Consider the following 17951-nt stretch of genomic DNA (forward strand, 5'->3'; position numbering starts at 1 on the left):
CTTGTAATAACCTGTTATGGAAAAGATTCTGAAAAAGAATATATATATATATATATATATATATATATATATACACAACTGAATCACTCTGCTGTACACCTGAAAGTAACACAATATTGTAAATCAATTATACATCAATAAAAAAGGCAAGTTTTATTATGTCACCTGATTAAACCCTTCAATGGCCCATTACCAGCTACAAGATAAAAATCCATTTAACAACACAGCTTTAAGAAGACTTACATAACCTGTTTCTCCAATCATACTTTTATCATCCACCCCAAACACACACACATACTCCCCAACCACAGTGCCCAGTTCTGTGTATGACATACCATCCGAACACAATACTCTTACACTATCTGCTTCCCCCTTCTTCACTTGGCTAATTAAGTCATTATCCATGACTTAAGTAGACTCTAGTACATATAAGTTGAGGCTCTGGAGTCAGACTGCCTGGATTCAAATCCCAACTACACCTTTTACGGCTGTGTGATCTTCTGTGAGTTACTTAATGTCTCTGAGCCTGAGATGCCTCATTTGTAAAATGGAGATAATCATAATGCCTACTTCAGTAGGACTGTTTTGAGGATTAAATGAGTTAATATAGAAATGACTTAGAAGGAGTCTGACATCTAATTATTGCTCAATAAATGTTAGGCAGGACTAATAATAAACGTAGTAGTAGAATCATGCTAGGCTCCATCTGCAGGTCTTTCCCCCTTGATTGTATGCTTTGCAAAAACAAGTATATCATTATCCCTCCTGCAAAACATTTATCTATGCCAAACATTCAATACATTGCTCTTTAATAAATATATACCAACTGAGGATTTGAAGCAATCAAAGATTTCCAGTCCCCGAAGAGTTCTCAGCCTCCCCTGAATCACATGGGATTTCCTCCCATGTAACTTTGAAGTATTTTACATTCATACACACATACTATATATATATACGTACCTACTGTGTATCAGATACTGTACTATGTACCAAGAGGCAGAACGAAATGAGAAAAATAATTCCTGTAACCAGAAGCTCACAAGCTAAGTCAAGTTAACTGCTCCCAGTGAACAAACTGCGAGGACATTTTCATTAGACACAAGAGCAAGTTGACCTTGTCTGGTATCAACCTAGACCATCTTTTAATATTAAGGGTGTGCTCACAGTGAAACGTGTCACACCTACTCACCCTCAGAAATGGAATACACTCTAAAACAATTTGATTAACGGTGTCTCCTGTAGTTTATTAGCTTTGCACAAAAGAACCTAGAAAGCACATGACTTGCCACAATGAAATGTACATAGAACATGCTAAAACAATCTTGTCCAGGCTTATGTTTGACTGGGGGGTCAGGTGGCTTGATCATCTAAGTTGGAGCCCTTTGTAGACACTTTATGATGATAACCATGGCAGCGTGTAGGACATTAGTCATGCTCCATCTTGAATTTCTGATCGCCCATCAGCATCCTCTTTAGCAGAGCATTTTAAAATGTCTACTAAAGTGCCTAGAATGCTTTAGCTACAAGTCCCTGATCTGATTTAGTTTCATCAAATTATTTTCAAATAATATAGCAGAATTCCACTGCAACAAAGTTCTGTTATTAAGAAGGTTTTTATACATCAGGTCAAAACATATCCCTCTAAAATCCAATAAGCACACACTCTAAAAGCCTCAACTAATGTGGTTAGCCTGGACATTAAATGTGACTTCTGACTCCAGGCCCAAGTGCTGTAGAAAACTCCACTAAAGTTGCACATGGGCAACCCTTCTTGGAAGAAGCTCAGGATTACTAATTAGTCATCTCACTGGGCCACAAATATTTTATGCAGGATGTATTACCTACTCATACTTCACATTGTTCAAAAATGATTGATGGAGGTAAGTAATCTGGATAAGCAGGTATCATCTTAATGATAAATGCACATAATTAGATACATACGAAATAGTTTAACTGCAATGGAAAAGCTAAAAGTTAGTGGTTAAAAGCATAGACTTTGTTACCAGGCAGCCCTGGGTTCAAGTTCTTGATGAGCTATGTGAATCTTGGGAAAGTTACCTAACTTCTTTTAACCTCAGCTTTCTTAACACTTAAATGTGGGTAATAATACTACCTACCGGATAAGGTCATGAGACAATGAATGTAACACACAGGATGTCTGGGGTATTGTAATTATAAGAAAACTTCTTGGTTTCTTCACCCCTGACTATTCAACTGAGCCTAAGAAAGCACAGTGCCATCAGGGTTCTGCTTTTCAAATAAAATTTAAAATGCAAAACCAAAAAACTTGAGATAATGAATGATCACCAAACCCTTCAGAAAAGAGATGGGGGATAAGTCCTCAGACTGGATGAATCCAAAGCTGGTTAATTACATTCTGCCCACTAATGCCTTTAGGAACCTGAAACTGAATGATGTAACCTTTTCTCCTTTTCTTAGCTGTTAGCTGGTAATGCTTTCTCCTACTGTAATTGATAAACACATTTCTACAATGAATCATCAAAATATGCTGAAATCTGTCTACAGGAAAGGATCTTTGGGAATAAAGCCAAAAATGATTCTACTTTTTCAAATAAAAATTTAGGTGGCCTTCACTGGCCTTTCAGTTCTAATCTGGCACCAATCAACAAATAATTCATTTAAAAAGTATTTCATCTTTTGGAAAACTCATTGAAGTGATAAGAATGGGCACCTAATACATTCTAGGCACTTGGTCTAACTAGCAGAATAGAAAAAATTCCAGTTCTTGAGATTTGTCTAATTATCGTGTTCCTATTCAGGAATCATAATCAGACTATATAACTTGATGAACTGTCGTGATGAACACCTAGTTTGAAGTCATCCAGGAAAGGGAAGACATTTGTCTTCTTCATTTCTTTGTCATGATTAAGAGGCAAATTAGACCTATTTAAAAATATATAAGGAGATTTTAAATAAAAGGACACTCTCAAAACTTTTATACTCTCAAAATGAAAGTCAAGAATGGTAAATACATACAATGGAATACGATTCAGCAATAATAAATGGATTATCTTTATCAGAAACAACAGAGAAGAAACTCAAATACACTGTCCTAATGTGGGATTCAACACAAATTGTATGGTTCCACTTCTATGCTATTCTGGAAAACGCAAAGCTATTAATGATGGAGGGCAGATCAGCGGTTGCTAGGGGTTAAGGATGTAGAAAGGGCTTAACTACAAACAGGCAGCAGAAGAGTATTTTTCCGGAGTGATGGAACTGCTCTGTATCCTAATTATCAGTCAGTGGTTACATGACTCAATATATTTGGCAAAACTCATATAACTCAAACCAAAAATGTGAATTGTACTGTCTGTAAATTCAAATGTAAAGTTTAAAAAGAAGAAAACATACAGTTCATTGTTTACTGAGGCCTAATCTTAACACTATTTAAAATTGTAGTAGACAGGTGGTTTCTCTTGAACAAAAAATGGAATTTCATTAGAAAATCCCAGGAAAACCCATTTTTTTCCAGCTTTACTGAGGTATAATTGACAAATAAAAATTGTATATATTTAAGGTGTATAATAGGATGTTTTGATATATGTATACATTGTGAAATGATTACCACAATCAAGCTAACATCTATCACCTCACATAGTCACCATTTTTTTTTTTGGTACTTTTGTGTGGTGAAAACACGTAAAATCTACTCTCAGTAAATTTCAAGTATACAATACAGTATCATGAATTATAGTTGCCATGCTGTACATTAGGTCTCCAGAACGTATTTATCCTATATAACTGGAACTTTGTACTCTCTAACATCTCTCCATTTCCCCCACCCCTCTGCCCCTAGCAAACACCATTCTACTGTTTTTACGAGTCTGACTTTTTCAGATTCCACATATAAGTGAGATCATGCAGTATTTATCTTTCTGTGTCTGGCTTATTTCACTTAGCATAATGTCCTCTAGATTTATCCATGTTGTAAATGGCAGGATTTCCTTCTATTTTAAGGCTGAATAACATTCCAGTGTGTGTGTGTGTGTGTGTGTATCATGTTTCCTTTACCCACTTATCTGCTGACAGACACTTAGGTTGTTTCCATATCTTGACTACTCTGAATAATGCTGCAATGAACACAGAAATGCAGATATCTCTTTGAGAAACTGGTTGCATTTTTAAAAGCTGTAGTATATACTGTAGATTGTCTGTGTACTCCATTCCACCCTTCTTCGGTTGGGGAGGCCAGAAAGCTAAACATTACATTTCTAAGACTTCTTTGCAGCTGGGTTCTGGTTAGAATTGGAGCCAATTAGAAGCACTAATTAAATATCTGAAAGACAGTGGCCATTTTCCTGCTGCTCTTCTCCTAGCAAGCAAGGTCTGAAAGATACAGGTTTTAGAGGAAGTTTTGGCAGCAGTAGCAACAGTGGCATGCCTTTGAACTCAAAAGTCCAGGGATGGACACACATTCCTCATTCTTCAGTCTTTCATGCCATTTTGTAAGCACCCAGTCCCCTGTATTAAATCTCTTCTGCTTGAAACACCTGGCGTGGTTTCCATTTCCTGACTTCATCTCTGCTGACATAAAAGGCCAATTTATTTATAAAATAGTCCCATCTCATGGTCTTTAAAGATGGGATTATTTAAACATTCCAGAAATGTCCCATTAAATTCAGCAATCCATGGCCAAAGTAAAGCTACCACTGTTTTGCAAAGTTTTCAGTATCACTCAGCCCTCTTTAATTGTGTTGGAATGAGGATAGATGTTAAACAAATTATCTCTTATAGGTGACAGCTCCAGGCTGATATCTGATAGTATCAAACCTAGCAGAAGACAGACTCTACTTCCCAGGTATCTCAAATAAAGTTTCAGAATTGTGTTTAATCCCAACTGGTCAGATCCAGGTATTCTGTCCATTCCAACCCTAGCTATCAGTCCCATGACTGACAAATGAAGACAGAACATAAACCCTTTTACCTTCTGACAACTGTTAGCATGTCTCTCATAGGTTTCCTGTTGTTCACTACTTGCGGATTTTAAATGTATCTTTCATTTCATGTTAACAATGAACCACATTAGTCAAGCCTAAAATAAGTACTGCAGACTTGTTTAAAGACAAACTTCCCATGAGGCTTGGCAAACATAGCCTGAAGTATTAGGAATAAGTTTGGATGCTTAGGGACTGAGACACCTGCATTTTTACACTTCTAGGGAAGATACTTGAGGAAATACAATGTGCTTACCCACACTGCTCAAATGCTAACACAAGCACAGCATTTTAGACAAGGTATGTGATGACAAGTTCAAAAAAATGCATCCGTGAGGATAAGGGTCATGGATGAATGGTTGAAAATATACATGTACAGAAGGTGCACCATACATTTTTATTAAAGGAATGAATAAGATGTGCATGTATTTTGGGCTCTATAGGAGTAAAAAAAGGTTGGCTTGAGCTAATTAGATGGTTTCTTTATCTCTAAAGCAGGAGTTGCTCATGGCAGTGGCTTCTGGTTGCCTTTGCCCCTTAACATCACTCCCCATTCCATTGACAAGAGTGTCCTAATAATGTTCATCTTGAAGTCCTCCCCTCTCCTGCTCTCCATTCCTGAGGTCCCAGCGATACTGACTCCAGAAGTGCAGCTTGTGACCTGGGCTCGGATCTCCCATGGTGAGGGATGGAATGCGCCTGGCTAAGGAATGGACAGAATATTGGATCTGACCAATCGGGATCAACAAGTTCACTTGTGATATATGTGATACATTTGATATCTGATATATCTGAGATACCTGGGAAGTAGAGTCTTTCTTCTGCTAGGTTTGATGCTAGACCTATCAATGACTAACATGTAAAGTCAGAGAACTGTCCAAACATAGGAGAAGCATGTCAGAGGGACAAAGGAAGCCAAGTCCAGTACAATTAGACTAATGAGACCCTGGAACCAGCTGTATCTGAAGCACCTTTCCAGCTACGTGAACCAAAAAGTTATCCTTTCCCTGCTTAAAACTCCAAAAGTCAACATATTAGTTAATTTTATTTGTTGGTTTGTTTTACTAATTTTTGTCATCCAAAGAGCCTTTACTAAAACATTAACCTTCAGCCCAAAATGTATATTTTCATGCATACTTTCATGTTTCTAGAGCAGTTTCTTTAGCTTTCATGAGATTCTCAAATGAGTTAATTCCCCAAAAGATCAAGAATCGCTTTTCTAGAGAAAAACAATCCCACAAAACTTGACCAAAAATTGCCCTTTTATGGGCACATTTTTATTTTTACCAAAAACAAACAAAAAACCCTGACCAATTTCTACTTCTAAATAGGAAAGTAGATAAGGAATAATCATAGAAAAGAAGAAAGGAAGTAGTTAACCATGGCAGGTCAGGGATTTAAGATCTTTGTTGTTCTACAAATTCTTATTTTTTAGCATCACCCTGAATCATATCAAACACACTGAATGGTACTCACAGCAGATGTAGTTGGTATATAAGTCCACGAGGATGATTTAAGTTACAAGTTGAGATAATGTCATGGTTGATAAAATAGTGGACAATGAAGTGTCTTATTTGGGAGACATTTAATGAAACAGTCATTTTGTTGTAGCTTTCATCTTATATTTTGAAGCCAATAAAATTTTTTCAGAACTCACCTATTTTTTGAGAAGGCTGAAAATATCCTGAAACCTAGGAGCTATACTAGCATACTTAAATGATAAAGTGATTAAAAATTATTTTTAAAAGTTGCCACACAAGAAAATGCACACAGTACTGGGCTCCATTTCCATCTATTTTACACCCAATCTGCCCTGTTCTGATCGTGAAATCTCAAGTTGCCTCTGCCTATCCAAAGGTGATCACTGCACAGGGCTCGTTCTTCTTTATTGGTAATGTAGAAGGCTCTACTGATGGAATTAATGGATCCTTAATGAATTTTTCCATTTCAAAAGGAAATTCTGCAATTCAATGTTAATCTTCTAATTTATAATTTGTTACACTTTAATGTTAATCTTCAAACTTATAATTTTATTGAGACCGCTACAGACATAGCAATGAATCACAATATACAACAAAATAAAATAAAAAACAAAACAACTCAACAATACTCTGCCCATCCTCCACCTTAAAGAAGTGGGCCAGATATCAGAAAAATAAGTTTAAAAAATATTCTCGAGTAATATAGGGATCCAGCCTGAGATGGCAGCTTCAAAAGAGAAAAAAAAAAAAAAGGAAGAAAAAATAAAAGTGTTAAGTAACTTTCTTCAAGGAAGAATGGGAAAAAAGGTTTAAATGCCTCAAAATACAAGGAAGACAACACCTACCAATTACTAAGTTGAAACAAGTGCAGAACAAACTTAAAAGAACATTTTTTTCCCTAGATTTGCCTACAGGTGTGTGGGAGGAACTGATTACTGATAGGTGTATAAATAATATTTTGAAGGTAAGGAAACCTGTCATTACAGTTTTAACATCTTTATCTAGAACAGTGTTTCCCAGAATTTAACTTGCAAATAAATTATCCGATTTTCTTGAGCAAAAAAAAAAAATGCATATTCTGATTCAGTATGTCTGGGGTGGAGCCAGAGATTCTGCAATTCTCACAAATTCTCAGGTGATGATAATGTTGACAGTTAGGAGACCACACTTGGTGTATCAGGTCTCTAGACTTCAGTATTTTTTTTCTTTTTTTGTGGTATGTGGGCCTCTCACTGTTGTGGCCTCTCCTGTTGCGGAGCACAGACTCTGGACACGCAGGCTCAGCAGCCGTGGCTCACGGGCCCAGCCACTCCGTGGCACGTGGGATCCTCCCGGACTGGGACACGAACCCATGTCCCCTGCATTGGCAGGCTGACTCTCAACCACTGCGCCACCAGGGAAGCCCGAGTTCAGTATTTTTTAAGAGTTCCCCTTCAATTTGAATCAGCTTGCCAACAAAGATATTGTAACATTTATAAACAGTGTTAAAAGTTCATACTTATAGAGGTGATTTTCCTTCACTATAGATTAAAAGAACACTTCTCAACTTTATTTTTTCCAAGTACTATTTTTGGAGCAGTGGCCCTCACTCTCAAAGATTCAGCTTCAGCAAGTCTGGGGCAGGGCTCAAGACTTTGCATTTCTTGAGCCCAGGTGATAGAGAAGCTACTATGCTTGTTGCCCCACTGCTTTAGGGCAAACATCAAGAGTCCTGCTGGAAATTTCTGTAAGAATTCATGAGAATAGAAAGTCTTTACTATCAGCAACTCATCAAGTATTGGAGCTTCAGGTGACCTGAGATTAATCTTTCCCAAGGTCCTCATTTGAGAGGCAAAGAGCTTCAGTACCAGAGAAACTGGGTGTCTTACCTGGAGCCACAGAACTGGTTAGAGAAGCAAAATGAGGCCCAGAACTCCACTCTTTTATCGTTATGCAAGGAGTCTTGTCCCTATATCACAATACTGTTTTTTCATCTTTTTAAAATATTCCTGAATCACTTGCTGATGGATCCCTAACAACCCAACACTGAATACATTTCAGTTCTTCCAGTCACTCTCTTTTTAGAAATAATCTCCAATAAAGTGTTTCTAAGTGTGGCCCAAGGGTCTCCTCTATTGGATTCTCAACAGAGCTTGGCTTGCTTAAAGATACAGATTCTTAAAGTTGTCCCCAAACTATTGAGTTTGATTCTCTTGGGCTGGTAGCTGGGAGTCTGCATTTTGACAAGCGTACCTGCAAATGCCCCTCAGTGGGACTGTTTGTTGAACAGGTCCATAAGATGATGGTTCAACCTTGGATGGTTCTCCTTGGAGGAGAGGGTTTAAAAATCCCCATGCCCAGGCTGCATACAATTACATGGGAATCTCCAGAGGTGCGGCTCAGGCATCAGTAGTTGTCAAAGCTCTCCAGTGATTCCAATGTGCAGCCAAGGATGAGAAACAGTACTCAGAGATTTCCAGATACTTCTATATTTCTATCCAATATAAGGATGTTAAACCATCAGACAAAATGATACTTTCTTTTAATGAATATAGAAATTTGGTCACCTGGAATACCAAGGGTATTAGAGCAGTTGGCTTCAAAAATTCCAGTCTGATCCGGTAAGCCCAAATGCTTCTATTCCAACAAAATAAGTTGGAAAAAAAGTTCTGAAATGGTGTCAGCAGGGTCCTACGGAGGTGGGGCTTCCTGTTTGCCTGCAGAACTAGAAATTCTTGTTATTTCCATCTGGTCACTTCTGGCAGTTTACAAAGCAAGGATTTTTATAAGAAAGTATTTTTTTATGGATTTCTGGTTAAGTTACTAAATAATAAATGTTTCCCTGCAAATGAGCAGTTTGATTTAACAGCAATGGCAGGTTATCGTGACCCACGTCAGTTCCCAGGATTATTTTAAGGAGTAAACAAGAGAAAAGTAGGAAAATAGAATTCTTGCAAAGTAGAGTGTCTGAAATTCATTTTTTTAGACTTCAAAGTCCAAAACGCTAATGGCATGGATTTCTGAATTGCTGACAAAGATGTTCTACCTAGTAAGTTTCTTGAGGGTATCTATATTCTAAACAATCAACCTAGTAATTTCTCCATAATCAAAAGTTTTTGGTTTAGCTCAAAAAGAGCTCAAGCTTCATGAAAAGATGCCATTTTAGGGACTTTAAAAACTTGCAGAGCTGGACATAAAAACAGAGGTAGGTTAGTGACTTAATATATAAGTGACATTTATTAACTTCAAGATAATGACTACCTAATTAAAAGTAGGCTTGCCTTTATTCCCGTTTTACCCCTAGGTTCTTCATGACATTTTTTTTTTCTTAGATTCCATATATATGTGTTAGCATACGGTATTTGTCTTTCTCTTTCTGACTTACTTCACTTTGTATGACAGACTCTAGGTCCATCCACCTCACTACAAATATCTCAATTTCATTTCTTTTTATGGCTGAGTAATATACCATTGTATATATGTGCCACATCTTCTTTATCCATTCATCCAATGATGGACACTTAGGTTGCTTCCATCTACTGGCTATTGTAAATAGAGCTGTAATGAACATTTTGGTACATGACTCTTTTAGAATTATGGTTTTCTCAGGGTATATGCCCAGTAGTGGGATTGCTGGGTCATATGGTAGTTCTATTTGTAGTTTTTTAAGGAACCTCCATACTGTTTTCCATAGTGGCTGTACCAATTCACAGACTTACTAGAGAATGGACTTGAGGACGCAGGGAGGGGGAAGGGTAAGCTGGGACAAAGTGAGAGAGTGGCATGGACATATATACACTACCAAATGTAAAATAGATAGCTAGTGGGAAGCAGCCACATAGCACAGGGAGATCAGCTCAGTGTTTTGTGACCACCTAGAAGGGTGGGATAGGGAGGGTGGGAGGGAGGGAGACGCAAGAGGGAAGAGATATGGGGATATATGTATATGTATAGCTGATTCACTTTGTTATAAAGCAGAAACTAACACACCATTGTAAAGCAATTATACTCCAATAAAGATGTTAAAAACAAAAAGCAAGCTTGCCGATACTTCCATTTTGACGATGATATTAACACCTTTATTGCTTTTCTCTTTCCTTTTTTCACCCCACAGATCACCTCTCAGTGCCAAAACAGGACAACATACACTATGGTTCCCACATCAGACACCGGCATCTCTCTCCATCCTCATCCTGAACGCTGAATTTCCAGCAGAAATGCACTCAAAAGGAAGCATGGGTGAGGGCAGGGGAAGGCTCTCAGCTGAAGTTCAGACAAAACAATTTGGCCGCCATCCCTCTCTGGAAGAAGCCCTTTTAACAGCCCTAATCTGTGGTTCCTAATTTGCTCCTCTGTCTAATCAGCATTTCTCAAATAGTATGTCCTACAATTGTTGGGAGACCTTGTGAACTGTCAGATTCTGATTCAGTAGGTCTGGGGTAGGGCCTAAGAGTCTGCATTTCTAAGTTCCCATGCGATGCTAATGCTGCAGGTTCATGGACCACATTTTCAAGTGCAAGGAGCTAGATATTATTTTTGGTGGAAAAGAAAACACAGTGATGGTGAAAGGCTATGTCCCCTGCCCCACATCTACTAAGGGGTCAGTGGTAGTGGTCAATTTTGGAGAGCCCATGGAGCCCACAACTTCTTTGAGAATTATGATCTGACCCATTTCCATGGCATATCAATGGCACCTATATTTGTGCTAGGACCTTACCACTGGCCAGAGCTGACTGGACCAAGGATGGACATACATGTGCTCAAGCTGAGCCAATCAGCTTCTTCCTCTCTTGAGAATTTGGGGTCAGACTTCCGAGGGCCAGTCATGAGTTACTTGAACCAGGGGATGTAAACATCTGGAACCGTCATTGTACCTCATGTGGAAAGAGAAAGGGGGACAGAGAAAAATAGCACTGGAGAAGCAGAGATGAGAGAGCACCTGAAAATCAATTGCCGCCTGGATACTTGAAAGCTTTTTAGTTCCTATTTTCAGATTCTTCCTTTCTTACCATGGGATCCCTGGAAACAGCCCTGCATCCTTTTGATAAATTCCCCTTTTTCTTGCTTAAACTAGCTTGAGAGGGAGCCTACAAATCCTAATGCAAAGGGAAGGTAGTTTTACTTTTCATCAACGAATACACTCTCTGTCCCAGAGGTCAGGATCTTAGAGGAATAAAGAGTTCATGTCCATATCCAGTAGTGGTGGGCAACTTCCTGGGGCTACCTGTGAACAATCCTATGACCTTCTGTGAATCATTTAAAAGGAGCCTTTAATTCCTCTTGAAATGTCAGACAATGTCAACTCTTCAAACTCTTTTAATAATTAAGGCTCTGTTTACTTCAATCTATGTCCTTCCTTCCCATTTCCTTCAACCTTATTATCCTTACATGCCAAGTAAAAAGAAACCCGGCCTACTCCTCCATCACTGCCCCCTAAGCAGGTGACTCGCATTCCACCCACAGGAGAGAGGTGGCTGGCCCACAGAAGGCATCTGGGAGGTGGGAGCTTTGATTTTTATAAGTTCCTCTCTCCACTCTCTCATTCATTTGACTACCTGTTTGATCCTCCCATCTTGCCTTATCACACTCTTCCTTATTATAATCCTTGTAAATGTCTCTGATCTTCCACCTAAAATAAAAATCCAGTGGTTCTCCTCAGGTGGTACCAGCTCCTGGATTCCTACCTATCCTAAAGACAATTCCTTCCCCCACCTATCCAACCCCGTTCATCCACTTGACCTCAGAAGATATAATTCCACACACACCCCTTTCCATAACCACTAACACATCCCATCTTTCATGATACGTATTAGACTTGGTACCGGTGGAATTCACCTTGACAAGGCTAGCTTATGCCTAATGAGTCATCCGTTAGGGGTAAACAGCCTGGCAAAGATAAGCCTTTAACCTTCTGCCTCCTTGAGACAAGAACAGAATCTAGATTCATTTTTGTCCTGAGATGCATGGTTACAGCTCTACGCCACTTTGCATTAACGAAGTTTCCACCTTTTCATCTATTGGTGGATACAGAAGTGTACAACCATCTGTTTTCATTCAAGATGTGTCTCTGGACATGTCTTCCACATCCATAAAGACTTCCATTCACCTAATACAGCTAAGAAAATTGCTATTGATTATGACAAGGTAAACATTTCATTATCTTTTCACTTATGGTATCAATTGTATACTAAAACTCCCCTAGAAGAACAAATATGTTCAATCCCAACCCCAATAAAAATGCAATATATTCATTTCCAATTTAAACTCATAATATATTTTTCATTGATTTCTCTAAAATGATCTATTCCAAAGTTATTAAAACTATGCCTATGAAGAATATTCAATGCCATGAAAAAGCACTCCAAATATAATGGTTTTGGGGAAAAAAACAGAAGACATACACATGATATGTCCAAAGTTTCAAAATATAGTTTATGTTTACGTCTGGAAATACTAGAAATAAATATAACAAAATATTATTAATGGTTATGTCTGGATGATAGGATTGAAGTAAATAGTTCATTTCTTCTTTGTAATTTTATGAAGTAAAAAAGATCTTTTCAGGGAATTCCCTGGCAGTGCAGTGGTTAGGACTCAGTGCTTTCACTGCGGTGGCCTAGGTTCAATCCCTGCTTGGGGAACCAAGATCACACAAGCTGCATGGCGCTCTGCCCCCCACCCCGCAAAAAAGGTTCTTTTCAGTGCTCATGAACACGTATAATTAGAGAAAAAGTAAACATTACCTATATATCATGGCCTACATTCATCAAATTAAAATGATTCATGCATCTCCTTTGTTTTGACTGTCCTGTGGGAAGTACAGTTCATTACATTAATGTGATTTGCTGACAGGCTTCTTAAATTTTGTGTTGGAAAGGAAGCACTGGAGGAAGACTGCTGTATTCTTTCCAAGTGCCTTAGACTGAAAGGATGAGATAAGGAATCAGCTTTAGGGTTGGTTTGAAAGTGATAACACCTGCCTCTTGGACTAATACACTTGGGGTGGGGGAGAAGAAAAATGATGGCTTTAATACTTTTTGTGTAACTTAACATTTTTTTAAAAAAATTCAAAACATGTTGCTCCCTATCTTCTAAGGCAATGTGTTCTCTTCTAAAAAAGCCCTAACTGTTCAAACATATTTAAATATTTATTTTATTTCTTCAAGTATTTTCATGTGGAAAAATACAGAAAATTACCACCACTAAGTAAATAAAATTATAATTGCATGATCATCTGCCTCTGAAAATGTATAAAACAAGAAAATACCCTTCCAATCAGACTTATGAGAGAGAAGCAATGTTACCAGGTACTGACTATGCATACATTCGTGTGTATACATACATATATCATGTCTATGTGTATGGCAGCATATACATGTATATGTATGTGTACATGCATAGTTATAAAGTATATATACAAACATCCATGTTTTTAAGAAAAATTAAAATGACATCAAGTTTTAGATACTTCTTTGCAGTTTGCATTTTTTGGAACACATAAAACATATTTCTCAAAGGGAACAACTAATTCCAATAGCATAGCCATTTTAAAATTTAATACTGCCAAATTACCCAAACAAACAAACAAAAAAACTATACAATATATCCTGCCTTTTGGCCGGAACCGCCATCTTCCAGTAATTCACCAAAATGACCAACACAAAGAGAAAGAAGAGGGGCACCCACTACATGTCCTCTAGGCCTTTTAGAGAACATGGAGTTGTTCCTTTGGCCACATACATGCGAATCTATAAGAAAGGTGATATTGTAGATATCAAGGGAATGGGCACTGTTCAAAAAGGAATGCCCCACAAATGTTACCACGGCAAAACTGGGAGAGTCTACGTGTTACCCTGCATGCTGTTGGCATCATTGTAAACAAATAAGTTAAGGGCAAGATTCTTGCCAAGAGAATTAACGTGTGTATCAAGCATATTAAGCACTCTAAGAGCTGATATAGATTCCTGAAACGGGAGAAGGAAAATGATCAGAAAAAGAAGGAAGCCAAAGAGAAAGGTACTTGGGTTCAACTGAAGCGCCAGCCTGCCCCAACCAGAGAAGCACACTTCGTGAGAACCGGTGGAAAGGAGCCTAAACTGTTGGAGCCCAATCCCTATGAATTCATGGTATGATGGATGTAAAGAAGATAAAAGACCTGGACTGTAAAAAAAAAAAAAAGATATCCTCCACTTAAAAACTTTCTTGAAAGGCATATGATTATTTTTATTATGATGACAATAATAAAAATTAAAACAGTCCAGGAGCTTGGGGTGGGAGGGAGAAATGCCTTCAATGTAAATGGTGGGTTGTTTTTGCTTCTTTGTTTCCTTAAACTGGGTGGTGATTAAAAATATTTATTATCTCGTTCTTCCTCATGCTTTTCATATATTTTACAAATACCCTTTCGAAACTGCTCAATATTTAATAAAAAAACAATTTTCTAAAAGATATAAAAGTATAAGACAAAAAGGCTTCCTTTCCCATCACACCAGTCCACTCCCACAATGGTACAAATAAATTGATCATTTCTGATTTCAACTCCTCTAGTCTACCTCTATACCTCTCTAGAGGCAGCACTATTCAATAGAACTCTAGCGAATCACATGTGTAATTTTAAATTTTCTAGTAATACATTAAAAACAACAAAAAGAAAATGGTAAAATTAATTTTAGCAATATATTATTTAAATAGACTAAAAATACTATCAGTTCAACATTATTCAATATTAAAAATGATTGAGGTATTTTAACATTCATTTTTTTCATACTAAGCCTTGGGAATCTGATGTGTATTTTCCTTACAGCACATCTCAATTTGGATGAGCCGCATTTCAATGGCTCAATAACCTCGCCTGGCCAGTAGCTACTGAATTGGAAAGTGTACCTCCAGATAATATGCTCAAAACCCTGTTTCTTGATTTGTCAACTTAAAAATTATCATTTGACTCCACAGTATGCCATTCCCTTTTTTTCCTTCTCTTCACCACTGCTAATATTATATAATATTTTGTTTTTCAATTGATCTGTAGAGAGTTTAAACCTCTCTTCTTAACTCACCAAATTGAGGCAGTGCTATCTTGCTCTCTCTGTAAAATGAGGGATTAGGGTCCCTCTGTCTCCTTTCACATTCTTCCCCTTTCCACCTCCCAACTTTTCTCTAGCAAATTACTACTCTCACATTGTCAAAGTTGTATCATTTATACCATGTTCTGTACTATAACTTTTTTACACAGTGATGCTTGTAAATTGAAAAATGAACAGCATTTACAATATGAAAATTACATGGTAAATACTCTCTGCAGAAACAAATTGTGCATGTGAAGGAAGAGAAGGCCATACAACACTGCTCTCACCTGTGCTGCTTCAAGAACCAGAACAAAGAAAACTGAGTCGAGAAGGGCCCCACTTAAATACTCCATTAACTGAGAACATGCAGTTTTATCGCACTTTCTCTTATAGAAATTTCATTTGCTTTTAGGATTTTAGAGATCCCTAAAAATCCTATTCTGCTTTTGACAGCTTTTTTTTTTTTTCTTTTAACCATTTGCCACAGACCTACTATCTTGGGGTTTCTTGTTTTTTGTATTATTTTAGTTTATCCACCTATCCTTGGAACCCACATTTCTCTCTTTTATTTTGCTGCATTAATTCTTTTAGGAATGGCCTGGGGATGAGCAAATGTTTTAGTTCTTACTTGTCTTAAAATGCTTTTATTTTCCCTTCGTACTGAATTTGCAGTTTGTTGGGAACAGAATCAAAATTCCTACCAAACCAAGAAGGTATCATTCTCTTGTCCTCTAGAAATCATCTCTGTGGTCAATTCCCTATCCCACTCCCATTTCTGGAATATTTTAGCATCCTCTCCTGCTCCTTGGTGTTCTGAAATATCAGGAAAATGTGTTTAATTACCGATCCACTCATATGCTTACTCAACCTACTTTGCACTCAGAGGGCCTTTGCTGTCTGAAGAGTTGGAAAAGTTAAAAATGTGTGTGTGAATGTATCTTTTATTTCCTCCAATTTTTTTTTCAATTTTCTCTTTCCAGACCCTCTATAAAAATATGTAGGACCACTATCATGTCTCATCTTTTCACTCATATTTTCCAACTCTTTGTTCTTTCGCTCCGTTTTTCTGGAAGGTTTCTTCATCTTTTCACTATACTATTATTTTTTAAGTCAACAATTACATTTTAATTTCCAAGAATCCCTTCTTGGTCTTGAACTACTCCTCTTCCATAGGAGTCTGTTTTTAACTCTCCCTGATGATAAAATTTTGAATGATTTTAAGGATTTATCTCTTCTCATTTATTTCTGTTTCTTCTGGCTCAGTTGATAGGTTTGTTCACATTGATCCTACTCTTTTAGCTGTCTGTTTTTCATCAGTATCTGCTGATTCTAGCTTGTTGGACCATGTTAATGAATGATCTGGATGCCACAGAGTAATCCAGATTCAAACAGTTACCAACATGGCTTCTTCTTCATTTCTCCTCATCAAAATGCAGACCATTCCATTTCTGGTCACTTCTGAAATAGTTCGTGGTGGTCACTTAATTCTGAATTCCCTAAGAACCATGAACTATTTGGGTTAAAAACTGGATTTTCTTGCTGCAGTTTTCAAAAGTACAGCAGATGAGGGTCTGATGGGCATTATTTCAAAATTAGGCTTTATCTGACAGATCAAAGGTCATTGTTATAACTTAGTCATAATGGCTACATTGAAACAGATTCTAGAATTAATTCAGTGTTACAGAACGTAGTTGAAGAAAAACTAATTTCACTTACATTTAAGGTCTAAACAAATCAATAAATGAATCTATTTATTTTCATGCTATTTCCACTTGTACCATTTTAGGATAGCCTACTAAAGCAAAGATACATTTGAAATTGTGTGGGTACCTCTATCCTTTCTTATTACAGTAGCTTAGGCCAAAAAAAAAAAACAAAAAAAACACACAAAAAACAAGTAAGTGCCCTGTGTCCAGAAAGACAATAAATACCACCTCAGACAGGAGGGTAAAGATCCCAATACACTCTGTATAACAGACTCTAGGTCCATCCACCTCACGACAAATAACTCAGTTTTGTTTCTTTTTATGGCTGAGTAATATTCCATTGTATATATGCACCACATCTTGTTTATCCATTCATCTGTCGATGGACACTTACATTGCTTCCATGTCCTGGCTATTGTAAATAGTGTTGCAATGAACACTGTGGTACATGACTCTTTTTGAATTATGGTTTTCTCAGGGTATATGCCCAGTAGTGCTAAGTCAGAAAGAGAAAAACAAATACCATATGCTAACATATATATATGGAATCTAAAAAAAAAAAAAATGGTTCTGATGAACCTAGGGTCAGGACAGGAATAAAGACACAGACATAGAGAATGGACTTGAGGACACGGGGAGGGGGAAGGGTAAGCTGGGACGAAGTGAGAGAGTAACATTGACATACATACACTACCAAATGTAAAGCAGATAGCTAGTGGGAAGCAGCTGCATAGCACAGGGAGATCAGCTCGGTGCTTTGTG

At 37.5% G+C, this 17951-nt stretch overlaps 1 protein-coding gene and 1 pseudogene across 7 annotated transcripts in view; one reads left to right on the top strand and one right to left on the bottom strand.

Annotated features, from left to right (window-relative positions):
• PLCB4 (phospholipase C beta 4) overlaps positions 1-17951 on the bottom strand; it is a 421043-nt gene that overhangs the window by 196454 nt on the left and 206638 nt on the right. The gene's annotated exons all lie outside the window — the stretch shown is intronic.
• On the top strand, positions 14066-14550 carry LOC115861607 (large ribosomal subunit protein eL21-like; annotated as a pseudogene).

The sequence above is a fragment of the Globicephala melas genome, chromosome 15 (genome assembly GCF_963455315.2).
Source record: "Globicephala melas chromosome 15, mGloMel1.2, whole genome shotgun sequence".
NCBI lineage: Eukaryota > Metazoa > Chordata > Mammalia > Artiodactyla > Delphinidae > Globicephala > Globicephala melas.